The 12490-nt window shown below is 36.4% G+C and overlaps 1 protein-coding gene across 1 annotated transcript in view; it reads right to left on the bottom strand.

The window, feature by feature from the left end:
- Nucleotides 1–2674, bottom strand: part of LOC116263167 (uncharacterized) — a 48890-nt gene extending 46216 nt beyond the window's left edge. Inside the window, exon 1 of the mRNA XM_050079816.1 lies at nucleotides 2265–2674. The gene's annotated coding sequence lies outside the window, so the exon portion shown is untranslated. The remainder of the gene's footprint in view (nucleotides 1–2264) is intronic.
- Nucleotides 2675–12490: the final 9816 nt, after the last annotated feature.

Raw genomic sequence — 12490 nt, 5'->3', positions numbered from 1 at the left:
AATCTAATTCAATTGCTTACTAATTTGATTCAATGAATGAATTTTTAAGTTCACCCAACCCAATCAATATTAGACATATCAAGTACGAGTAGGTAAACAAGGATCATGAGGAACTTTTTTATTTATCTATCATTATAAAGAGAAACAATCACATCTAGAATTATATATATATATATATATATATATATATATATATATATATATATATGTATGGAATTTGAACCCGAACTTGATTTATGGGTCATTATTTATATATCATCGACTGATCTTCCTTATTTTTTATTTTCACCTAGTCTTCTTTCCATTTTGTATTTAGTATATTTTTTGCATATACATTATATACATATACAGATCAATGAAACAGTTTTGAAACAAAGATTGTTGGGTTACCAACCCCACCTTGTTCATTGTGTCAACCCCTAAAAACAACAGTACAGTGTCTCAACCCCTCGAAAACAACAGCAGCTTTGTTGAATGTGAATAAAGAACGCTAACTTTAAGATGGAACCAAAAAGCTACCATCTCATTGCAATTGCCTTCACTCCTGTCTCCTAGAGCATTGCTGCCTACATTCCTCCCATGCTGCAAATGGTCCCGCCCATGTGGGGCGTCTCTCACAGATGCCTTCAAATACACCCAAGCCATCCAACACCAGTTATCCACCGACACCTTCCCTACCCTTACATACTCAGCAACAACAGTCACCCACTTGCCTGGAGATCTACTTCAGCATGGCAGAGCCAAAAAAAAATTTATGAAGGGAGTCAAATTAAAGTTTCTAAATTTTGACTGTAGTTAAAATATTATTTTTTAAAATTTTATATAAAATAAGTGAAATTTTTTAAAATTTACATATAATTTTCTTTTTAAAAAAATTAAAGTGGGGCCAAAGCTCAAGGGAGCCCTACCTTGGCTCCGCTCCTGCTCAGGGCCACTTAGGGCCACTGCTACCATGATATCGTTTGGGTTGTTATTCTTTTTTTTTTCTTAAACTCACCATTAATCATTATTACTCATTAAGTGAATAGGAGGAGTATTTCATTCGAAACCTTTCATCCTTCTCTCCATTTTCATAAGGGAGAGGAATTGAATTAAAGTTTTTAAATTTTGACTAAGGTTAAAATTTCGTTTTTTAAAATTTTATATAAAATAAGTAAATTTTTCTAAAATTTACATATAATTTTTTAAAAAAAAAATTAAAGTGGTCCCAAAGCTCAAGCGAGCCCTACCTTTCAACCTCAGAAGAGTATTTCATTCAATCCCACAAGAGAGCCGAACCTTTCATCCTTCCCTCCATTATCATAAGGGACCAAGAGACTTTCAATATCTCGGCATTATTGGTACAACAGGTGCTGTTGTACCATAGCTTTCAAAAACATTGGAGAGAACGGAGCAGATGCCTTAGGAGCACCTCTAAACAGTAAACATCCCCATCCCATCTAAAATACTCCGTTAGACCAAACATGGAACAAGAAAGAGATTCTACAACGCTTGAACGTTCATATGCTCACATTTATTTTGAAAATATCATCTTCCTCTTTCTCTTCAAAAATTGGCAGCTAAGTTCCTTAAATCTCCCAAATAAGAGCTGAATAACACTTTAAATCTTCAGCTAAAAAGATAGAAATTAAAGCTTGCAAAACTGAGTTCACACGCAACAGAAACACACCCTAATAAAGTGTCGCTGGTCAAGTCCGCATTCCATCGAATCTTTTTCATCTGGAAATCATGTGTTGAAGTTTATAAAAGTCTAAGATGGGATCATGAAGACTTTAAACATATGTTTATCTGAATCACAAGTGGCTTTATCTGGAGAGACAATGATGCCATGGAGAGAGGTTCACTCTGGTGCAAAATTTTGAGTTTCAGAAGAGGCTCAATGAGACTTAACTTCTGCAATGCGGTTCAATGAGGAAGAGGTGGTGCCCTCAACAGCAGCGAAAGTGTGACTGCGGGGAAAGGCTGGGAGCAAAAATTTGTCTCTGCTAGTTCAAGGGCTCAAGCATAGAAGGCATTACAGGTCAATGAAAAGGATAATCTCCTGTGACAGGGGGTGAAACACGCGTTTGAGGTTAATATTAAAGGGGAAAAGCTCTGTTCAGGCAACTTGGCAAGAAATTAAAACACTCAGATCCCAACTTCTCAAGGTTTCTTACATATGAATCAAATATTCGCCAAATTGTCCCGTGAAATTGTTCTCAAATGCAAAGGGCTCGCTTTAACGAAGAACAAGCGGCAATTAAAAATGGGGAAGAGTTGCTCACATTGTACTGAGGACGAGAATTGCTATTCAAAACTGACCGTGCTTCGATAGATCGTTGTGGAACCTCTACTCCTCTGCCCGTCGGGTGCTCGGAGGAGAAGACGAAGTGGCAGCCTCTCCCTAATTCTCAACATTCTTCTGAATGTGGTTGAGGCAAATGATGATTTGCAGGGTAAGCTTACGTTAGAAAAGAAAAGACACAAGTAGCATCTGCTTTGATCACCATGCCACACCACCCGAAATCCTGCCAGCAATGTTCATGGGCACCGCACGATGACGAGAGAGAGAGAGAGGCGGTGCCGGGAAACAGCGAACGGGACGAGAGGGTAATTTCATCATTTTCAAAAACAACCGATGGTTTCCATCTACGGAGCGCAGGTTTGAGAATTTACATGAAAAGCTGACGGCCTTCAGAAGTTAGGTTGGCATTGGGTGCTGTGGCGTTTTAAGAATCTAAGTCTCTTGTGTTTATTTCACTGTCGATCTCAGTGGTGGATCTTATATTCATGGACTTAAGTCGGGCCTCCTTCTATCAGACCTTCAATCATTACTTTTTAACCAAATCCATCATACTAGGATGCTCAAAGTGCATTTGTTCACTTTAGATCTGAGATCTTCTTTTTTCTCTCTCTCTCCGTTTGTTTATATATATATATATATATATATATATATGGTCGCATCGTCGGGCCATGGCCAATGCAGCCTTCTCTGCATCACCATGGTGGACTCGAGCCTGGGCCTGGAATGGGCCGATCGAGCTTGAGCCGAGGAAACCACTGTTGCTCAGCACAAGAGAACCAAAACTTCTTGCGGAGGAGTTTTGGATGCACAAGAAAAGGATGATAAGGAGAAGTTTACCATTGGGCTCCAACTATGTGGTAAGTTCCAATAAAAAATCATAGGTTGATGAAAAAGAAATATATTTTCAGGTTTAGGAGAAAAAGGAAGGAGGAAGAAGGGAAAGAGGGATGAAGAAGAGAGGCGGAGAGTGAGGGAGGAAGAGGAAGAGGTAACAGTAAAAAAAAAATCGGAAAAATTTGTCCACATCTCTTGCTGGAAAAATTTTTTCGAAAATATATTTTCGTTTTCAGCTTCAACATTCAAAAAAAAATTTCCGCGTTAGATAAACCAAAAAAATTTTGAAAATTTAAAAAATATTTCTTGTGCTACAGGAAATTTTAGGCCCATCAAAAGGGCCCTTGGGTACTTAACGTGTCGGGGACCAGGCTGCTAGCATGGGCAAGCTAGGTTTCTCTGTTTGACATTAATGAAGTGGTTGCATTATTTATAACGTTGACGTCTCTTCTGCTTCAATATGTAGCTGCCACATTTTTTCTTTGACTCAATGCATCAATAATGACATTGGTTTGACCTAGCTCATGCTCCTTGGCCATGTCACTAATGTGCTTACTTATCAATAATCATCTGTTGGGTTTGAAAGCATCCCTTGTATGGAGCGTGAATTCCAACACTTTAATTCCTTCAGTATCATTCTGTTCCAGATCGTTTTATCTCCGATTTATGCAAGAAATAAGGAGACGCATGAACGTGTACGCCATTCCTTTTTTGTATGAATTTCTAGTTCATAGTGCAAAAACGTGTACTTTTAGTGGATTTGGTTCGTGTTTAGAACTATATCCCATCATCGTACCATGTTTAGGTTGGATTGACGTGATATTCCTGGTTTTGGAGTCCTTTCGGGTGAGCGAGAGGTATTAATCCTATCGCTCGAAAAAGACCCGAAGGCCCCCCATTCCTCCTACCTCCGGGGTCCTGAGCTGCGTCGGTGTCAGCGATAGCAACGGTGCACCCTTCAACTTGAATGTCGCGCCCTACACAGTCCTTAAATGCAACGATCCGCATAAGAACTTTTGTTGTTCACTAGTGGCCACCGAGTTCTCCAAAATGGTGTCACATTTTCAGAGATGACTGGAGAATTCCAGCAGGTGGTTGATTTTCATGTTTGTATGTTTTTTAATGTCTGCAATTTGGTTGTAGTGGAGTTACGTTGAGTGTATTCCAGTTTGATTGATGAACCACGGGCAGATCTCAACTGGTTCCTCTCTAGAAATTGGCCGGACTTTATCCAAGTTATATGGCTAGAGATTTTATCATTCTGGCAATTCCAAGCCAAGCCAAGATTAATAATTTTTTAGTATTTTGAATACAATGTTTTTGGATTTGTGTGATCACGTGGAGGCCCAGAAGTCGCCGGAGAAGAATAACCAGTTTCCTCCATGTAAACAGGCAGCTTCTTAAAATTCTGGCCAAAGTATCACAATTCATTTCTGGCCATGGTTCCTTTTTTGCAATCTTTAATGTTCAGTCGAATTTGGCAAGGTACGCTATACAAAATTGGTATTTTACCGACGGCCGGAAAACGTCTGTAAAAATCGGTAAAATTTTACCGTTTTCTCAAAAGGGCAACCGGTGAAGAGAATGTCGGTGAAAACTATCACCGACATTTTTGTGGCACGCATAGTTAAATAAGTTATTATTGATATCTGATGGACGTTGGTAATAATTTTAATGACGAAAAGCCTAGTGTCAGTGATAATTTTTATCGACGCGCCCCTGGATGTCGGTAAAAGTTTTTATTGACATTCTTTCGGTAAAAACTAACTTTCAACATGTGTTTTGTGTGTATCTGTGGTGAAGGCCAATGTTCATCGTGTCTTCCTCTAGACGTAGGTGAAGATTCAATCTTCACCCACATCACCGTCTGAGTAATAGCAAATCGTTCCATGTATCCAGAGAGCCAGAACTGATTTTTGTAATGGTGAAACGGAGTATATTCTTTCGAATGTTTAGCTTAAAAAATGAGAACTATTTTGTCAAATTTGATCCTTTGCTACCCAATTCTCTTTTTTAAAATAATCTATCCACAAAGGTTTGTAACAGTTTTTAGGGTATACTCTTTGATTTTACACTTCTTTGTTAATTATGTTCTGAAAATTTTCACACAAAATAGTTTCATTCTGCATTATATGCCCCAGGATTGCCGTGGAGTCACAAGGGTAGAATATTTAGGCATTTTTATTTGAAGTATTTCGATTTCTATTTTTAGGATAAGTGTGAACGGCATAAATCCCCCTAGGATACTAGACTTATCCTTTAGGATAAAGACATTTTGGTTACCCATTCCCTTAAGATATCAGACTTGCTTTTTAGGATAAAGACGTTTGTGGTAGGTAACTATTCATCCCCATTTCTTTTGTTTAAGTTTTTCGGTAGCTAACCTTTTGTTTATGCAACTTAAGGTTTTGATCTCTATTATCGGATATATTTCATTGAGCAAAAAGACAATATTGCCCTTTATTTGGAGAAGGAGTTGAGCAATTTTCATGGCATTTTTCTAGGACTGTATTGATTGGTTTGGATGTGTAGAGAGTTTTTTTATTGTTTGGGACTCATTTTTCTAGTGACACTCTATATTTCGATTTACTATTAATAAAGCATTCCTAGGTTCATTTCCATATTCCCTTGTTTGACCTGCCCCAAAGTGCAAAACACAACTGGTAAGACAGATGAGTTGGTGAAAGCTTGGTCATTAGTTCAATCGTCAATGCCACTATTTTTTTGAAGTGCAAACGGTGGTATGCACTGCTCTCGAGTTAAAAAGAGCAACCGTAAGTTTACCTTGATCTCTCGAGTTGAAAAGAGCAACCGTAAGTTTACCTTGATCGCGATGGAGACCTGAACCTTAGGAAAATCGAAAAAGAGGAGTTAGGGGCTTCGGCCCTTCAAGTATCCCCCACCTACCACCATTTGATGCACATCCAAGTGAGAGTTTTTTTGTTGGTTTTCTAAGTTTTTTTTTTAATTATATTTTTAAAATTCATGCACGACAACGTCACACCACTCTCCTTCTCTCCTCGGATATTTATTCTTGTCTTCAATCCTCTTTCAATAACTTCTCCATTTTTTCAAAATTTTTACACATTTCGTTTCAAATCCAATCAATTTAGTGAACCTGTAGACATTAGCTAGCTTCATCCTCGTGAAAAAGAAACATGACCACTGCACAAAAAAACGAGACTAACTATTTCTAAAGATCATTGCACACAGCTCACATTAGTATAGCACTACAAACTAAATCACGTACCCATTTGTTTTGACAAACAATTAGTAACTCACAATAGTATAAATTAATGCTACAAACTAAATCACACCAATGATTTTCATTTTATTTTAAACTTAATTGCCCGTTATGTTGCCCAAAAACCATATCGCATTAGCATTGCCGCATTTTCAACTAGTCGAGTGTTAAACCAAGTTGCATGTCATTTATGTACTTTAAAAATCACGTGAATGACTAAGTTGCACCTCTAAACTGTCTACTTTAAAATTAAATCATCCATCTTTTCCCATACTAAATTACTCATGTGATATCATTTTAAAACTAAATCACACTTTAAACTGAATTGCTCGTGTAATGAGCCAACCCATTCTCACGCTTGCCCTCCTGGTCCGGCAGATCCCAACCCAACCCCTAGCAATTTCGGTTTCAATCCCAAAAGGCTATAAATGAGATCCACCAGACTAAGGGCCCGAGCTTAGGAGTGGGTCCGGTAATTATAATGGTACTAGAGAATTGTTCAACACTCGGACCTCAGGTCCCACACGCGCGGATGAGTGTACCTTAAGGGGGGTGGATTATAACATCCCAAAAATTTAGTCATATATTGAAGATTGAGAGGAACTTTCAAGGGCTTATAAAGGGAATTGTTAAAGTGGTTAGTTGTCATAGTTCCTACCCTTTTTCGAGTTGAAACCGAAAGCGGGTTAGGATCTGTCAGACCAACAAACCGAGTCTAGGAGGGTTGTTATGGCTCGTCTACCTTAAAACTAATCAAACATGCCTTCAAACTAAATTTAGCCAAACATTTATATTAGTTTGCTGAAACTAAATCTGCCCTACATTTTTGCTATTAGTCATTTTCACCATATACTTCTAAACAACCCTATTTGTTGTAGCATACTTTCCTTGGTCAGAAGAGATTTGTGAGTTTCCACCACAAAGTCAAACAATATTGCCAAAAATGGTAACAGATCTACGTATAGACAAGTGGAGGTAGGAAGACAAAAATGTTCTGTTTGAGGAGTTTGATTTCACTTTAGCAGCGGGTGGCAACACTGAAACAATGCAGACCAATGCTCTGGCTACAACGGAAACAATAACATACTATTACATACATTTAATTTGAAGATATGGGCAGATCCATAAAATATTGTTAATATATTGTTTTAAGAATCTCTCTCAATTTTTAGTCTATATTCATGAAATAGTATGTTGTTGTCCCCATTGCTAGGGATTGTTTGACAAGTGGAAGAGTGGCATTTCATAAATTTACTTCAAATTGAAGTTTGAGGTAGATTCATGAAATATTCACATGATGACGTTCTAACTATCAAACTATCCCTTGGTCTCTCAAGTTGTAACGACCCGAATTTTTGAAGTCAATTTTTTTTTTGTCCAAAATCATTTTAATTTAAAATCATAATGTACAGAAACTTATCAACACATTTAGGCATCGTTACCAAAACTAACTTTAAAACCACCAATGCTTAAATAGTGAATTAGATCATACGTCAGGAAAAATTATTTTATAAAATGTCTAAGTACGGAAGTTCACAATGACATAGCAAGATCACAATGACATCCACATGTAAGTAAGTCTTGAACTAAGATTGATCCATATCCAAATCTTTCAGCAACTATTATTCATGCATAAATCCATATGCCGAACCAAAGCAAGCTGAATGACAAGAAATATCTCATATTCTTTCTACAATACAGTGGTACAAATGTCCATCATATTATCAGGTCTCAACACAACAAACATGTGCATATTGCAGGCCTATACATATGTTAAATTAAGTTAGATCTGAATCCACATGCATTTTGCAACATCTAATATGCATTAGCATACATGAAAGGAACTCGATGCATATCGAAAAATACAAGAGATCCATGTCCTCCACATCTATTGGTTTATCCCAAGTGTTGCCTTGTTTTCATAAAACTATCTATTATTTTGAATCAATCTATAGAAATAAAACTTAAGAAATTGAGACTGAACTCGTATATGATTAACCAACTCAGTCAAGCTAACTTTGGATCTATATCTGAAACAAATCTGTTTGTCACAATAAACAAATCCAAAATATATGTATTCTCCAAAACAAGTCAGATTTGGATCCAAATCTCTTTTAACAACAATATATTTTCAAGACAATTTAGGTCTACAAATACAATATCTCTTTTTTTTAACATATTCAAATCCAAACATTCATAAATTTTTTAAACAAGCGTAATCCATATTTTGAACCATTAAACACCCAAAACAACTATTTTAAAGCGCATCAGATCCAAATCCAATTATATTTACAAGAACTTCTAAACCAATTGAGTACATGCTGAAATTCTTTTGAAGCCATTAAAATTTATTAAAAAAAAAACAACCGGATCCATTTCAAAATCCATTTGCAATAAGGTATATATTTTGAAAGCAAGTTGGATCCGAACAAAGATTATGTATCAAATTCGAAACTCTTTGAATATCATTCAAGACCAATAATTTATAAAACCACATTTAGAATGACAAATAATAATTTCTGCTTTTATAATTGAATCAAACCCATAAAATTTCTGAAAACACATTAATTTAGTCTAAAATGGGTCTCAATGCAAACTATTTACACTTTGAAAGTCCTGTCTGTTCAGATCAATATATTCTTTATTTTTTCTTTTGCAAAATCATATATCAAGGGAAAATAAGATAGGGCCAATGGATGTCGAAAGCATTATCGGCAGGATTAGTTGAAATCATGTTCTAACTCCAATCTACTGAAAACAACTACAACATGAATCCAAGCATCTAATTCAGAAAAAATCAAATCCAGATCCCGCTTATATGGATTCTGTGTGTAACATGAACTTATGTTAATTTTTTTCTAAACCATGACGCGTGAAATCAACTAATAGAGAAAGTATAAGTTGATTCTTGATGGGATAAGTTAAATATTAGTTGAGAATAATGTGTTTGAGTATGGAATCATTCATTTGAATTAACAAGTGATTAGGAAATGACATTAATTTCTCCAATTTCTAAATTAAATAGACCCCTCTTTTGCCATTTGTAAAACTTCGAATGAGGCAGAATGGTTTTGCATACATTTAGAGTCCTGCTTTTGGTATAAGTCAAAGACTTTGTTCCAGAGCCCCGAAAACATGGTAGAGGTCCGAACCCTTTTGTTTTCTTTCCAAATTCATAAAACTTAAAAAAAAGTAGATCAAAATAAATTCAGAAACTTACATGATCCTCTCTGTAATTGTTTCCAAGAAAAGTAGGCTACCTTAACAATCTTTTATTTTGACAGTGTTTAGGAAAGATTTCGAAAATGGTAAGGCTGGTGGTGCACAAACCTTCATGAAAACTTTTACCCCTTGTTTGGATGGAAGAACTTGTTTGGATGGAAGAAATGAAAAGGATACCTTCTCATGTGTTTGTACGGCCAATTAAAGAGGAGGGAAAGGAAAGGATTATTAGTTTTTGTGTTTGGATACATAGGAGAGAAAAGAAAAGGGAGAGAAAGGAAATGTTTCCTAACACCCTGTTTGGATGGAAGAAACCAAATGGAAAGGAATGGACATGATAGGCACTCCTTTATTTGGATGCCTACTTAAAGAGGAGGGAAGAAAAGGAATGGAGAAACTATGTTGTTTTCAATCCCTCTGAAAATGGAGAGATTGGGAGCGAAAATGAAAGGCTGCTTCTCATGTTTAAGGGCCAACGGCAGCAAATGAGACATTATTTTTTCTCAAATTTTAATACAACATGCCAAACATTTCTCCCTTTTTTAGGTCTTTTACTAAGATGATCACTGCTGCTTGGAAGCGTCACTGACAAATTCAAAAGAAATTGCAAGTTTGAAAGAATGGCCACCAATGGTGCTAAGGTCACCCTCATAAGGCATGCTCTTTCTTCCCGCAACAGCAATTCTTCTGTATGCTTTCTAAGATAGTCATCCCGCAGCCGCAATTCTTCATGTCTGTATGCTTTCTAAGATAGTCAAACAAATAGAAATCATCTCCAAAATTTTTTATGGCAAGACAAGAATGAGAAGTACAAGTGCTATGTGGTGAAACAGGAAGAGGTTATCGAACCTACAACTCAAGGTGGTCTCAGCGTATATTACTTTCATTCGCTTGAAGAACGAGACATTACTTGTCAAATGGTCGTAGGAAATTTTCAATTATTTGCACTCAAAATTGGAAATCATTGTTGAGATGCAGGAAGGAACAGTAAGAAATAATCCATGGAAACAATTGTATCTTATCAAGTCGGTGGATCCCTATTCATTTAAGCGGTATGAAATGCTTCAAACATGTTAATGGCTACTTCAAAAATATTTTAAAAGATATTTTTACTTGGATAATAAGCTATAGAGTGTTACCGGCATTATTGTAAACCAAATTAATTTTTTTTCCTTTTTTTTCTTTTATATAGCTTAAAACAAACATGATTTTAACAATTCATTTTTATTCATTTCTTTCATATTCAAACAAACTTTTACAATTATTTGTTTCTTTTCTTTTCCTTTTCATCCATTCTTTTCCCTCTCTTTCCTTCCATCCAAACAGAGCAAGTGTATTTTCAATCCCTCAAAAAAAATGAAGAGATTGGGAAGGAAAGGAAAGGCCGTGTGTTCTCTAAACTGGTTTGCCTTCTATTATTTTTTCGTTCTCTAGTATTGCTTCTCTCTGGTGCAAGACGCCGTAATAGCCTGGTAGGTGCACAGCAACAGCTATGTATTCTCTGCAACTATTTGTTGAGGCACGCAAATGTTCTTGAGAGCGTACCTACCAGCCTGAGACAATCAGCCAAGTCTCTCTATAATGCAGACTAGCAGGTTGCCAATGAGACATGAGAAGGAGGTAGCAAGTTGCCTCGTCTTTGTCCCTTGTGATCTCACGCCTTTCTTGTTCAAGTTCTTTTCTGTGTTTGTGCATGTAGTGTTTTGGCTTGTCTGTATTACAGTCCACTTTTCCGATAAAGAAGTGATATTACATTTGAATAATCTGTAGTTCACCTCCTTTTTTGCGTACATGATGCATATTTATGTACACCTTGTTGTGACCTTTGTAATCATTAATTTTTTAGTTACCATCAAATTGAAATTGATGATATACTTTGTAATCACGATATTTGGGCACAATGCTTCCTCTTCTATTTTCTATACCACTTATACATATCGTACGTTTTTTAATGTACTGTTTTATTTTTTTAGCCTCAAAGAAACCCCACAAACCCCCAAAGGGAAAGATAAAAGGAAGAAATTCTAGCTGGAGTACTTTATAATCGTTCGTTGTTTACAATTCAACATAAGTTACTTTCTTAAAATCCATGAATATTTCACATGATGCTTACCTAAATCTCCGTGAGTCTGCCAAATCAACTCGGTGGGCAATCCAAGAGTGGTACATGCCATATTAAAACGATTTTAGATGAACATTGTAGAGTTTTTATTTTTTCAATTATATTCTAATATATATATATTTTATTTATTAAAAAAATAGTTTTAAATCTATTTCGAATTAATTCATAGACGTTGGGTGTCCTCTAATTTATAGACGTTCCTTACATTGGTATACCATTTTAAAACGCCACCATGACAATTTTGCCTCAGTATGCATTAGCTTGAACCTCTTAATAGTGAAACTATATGATTTATATAATTTAAACAAACATGTTTTAACAATTCTTTTTAGTTTCTTTCGTTTTTATCTTTTATCTGCTTTTATAACCATATTCATTTTCGTTTTTTTTTTCTTTCCTCTCCTTTCTCTTCCCCCTCGTTCTTTTCTTTTCCTTTCCTTCCATCTCAAGCTGTTAAAGACCCACTTCTTACCCGACGCCCCCGTTTCCTCCTCTCATTTTCCGTCTCCTCTTATCCCTTTCTCCAGGCAGCAAGTTCCCATGGCGGTTCCGGCCATCACCGGCGTCCGACGGGGTCTGGCGACATCCATCCACCAGCGCATAACTCAGACGAGTTCTCCATCTCTGCTTACTACCTTTACTTATTCACATTTAGATCTTCATCTAGGTTTTAAAAAGGGTTTTAGACTTTTAAGGTTTATAACGTTTTGGCTTTAGCCAGAAAACGTGGTAGCCATCTCCGACCATTTCCGGCGATCAGCGAGGCCACCGGAGCATGGCGCCA

This window comes from Nymphaea colorata, chromosome 10 (assembly GCF_008831285.2).
Source record: "Nymphaea colorata isolate Beijing-Zhang1983 chromosome 10, ASM883128v2, whole genome shotgun sequence".
In the NCBI taxonomy this organism is placed as follows: Eukaryota; Viridiplantae; Streptophyta; class Magnoliopsida; order Nymphaeales; family Nymphaeaceae; genus Nymphaea; species Nymphaea colorata.
The sequence above is the reverse complement of the archived record's forward strand: the minus strand, read 5'-3'. Positions and strand labels throughout refer to the sequence as shown.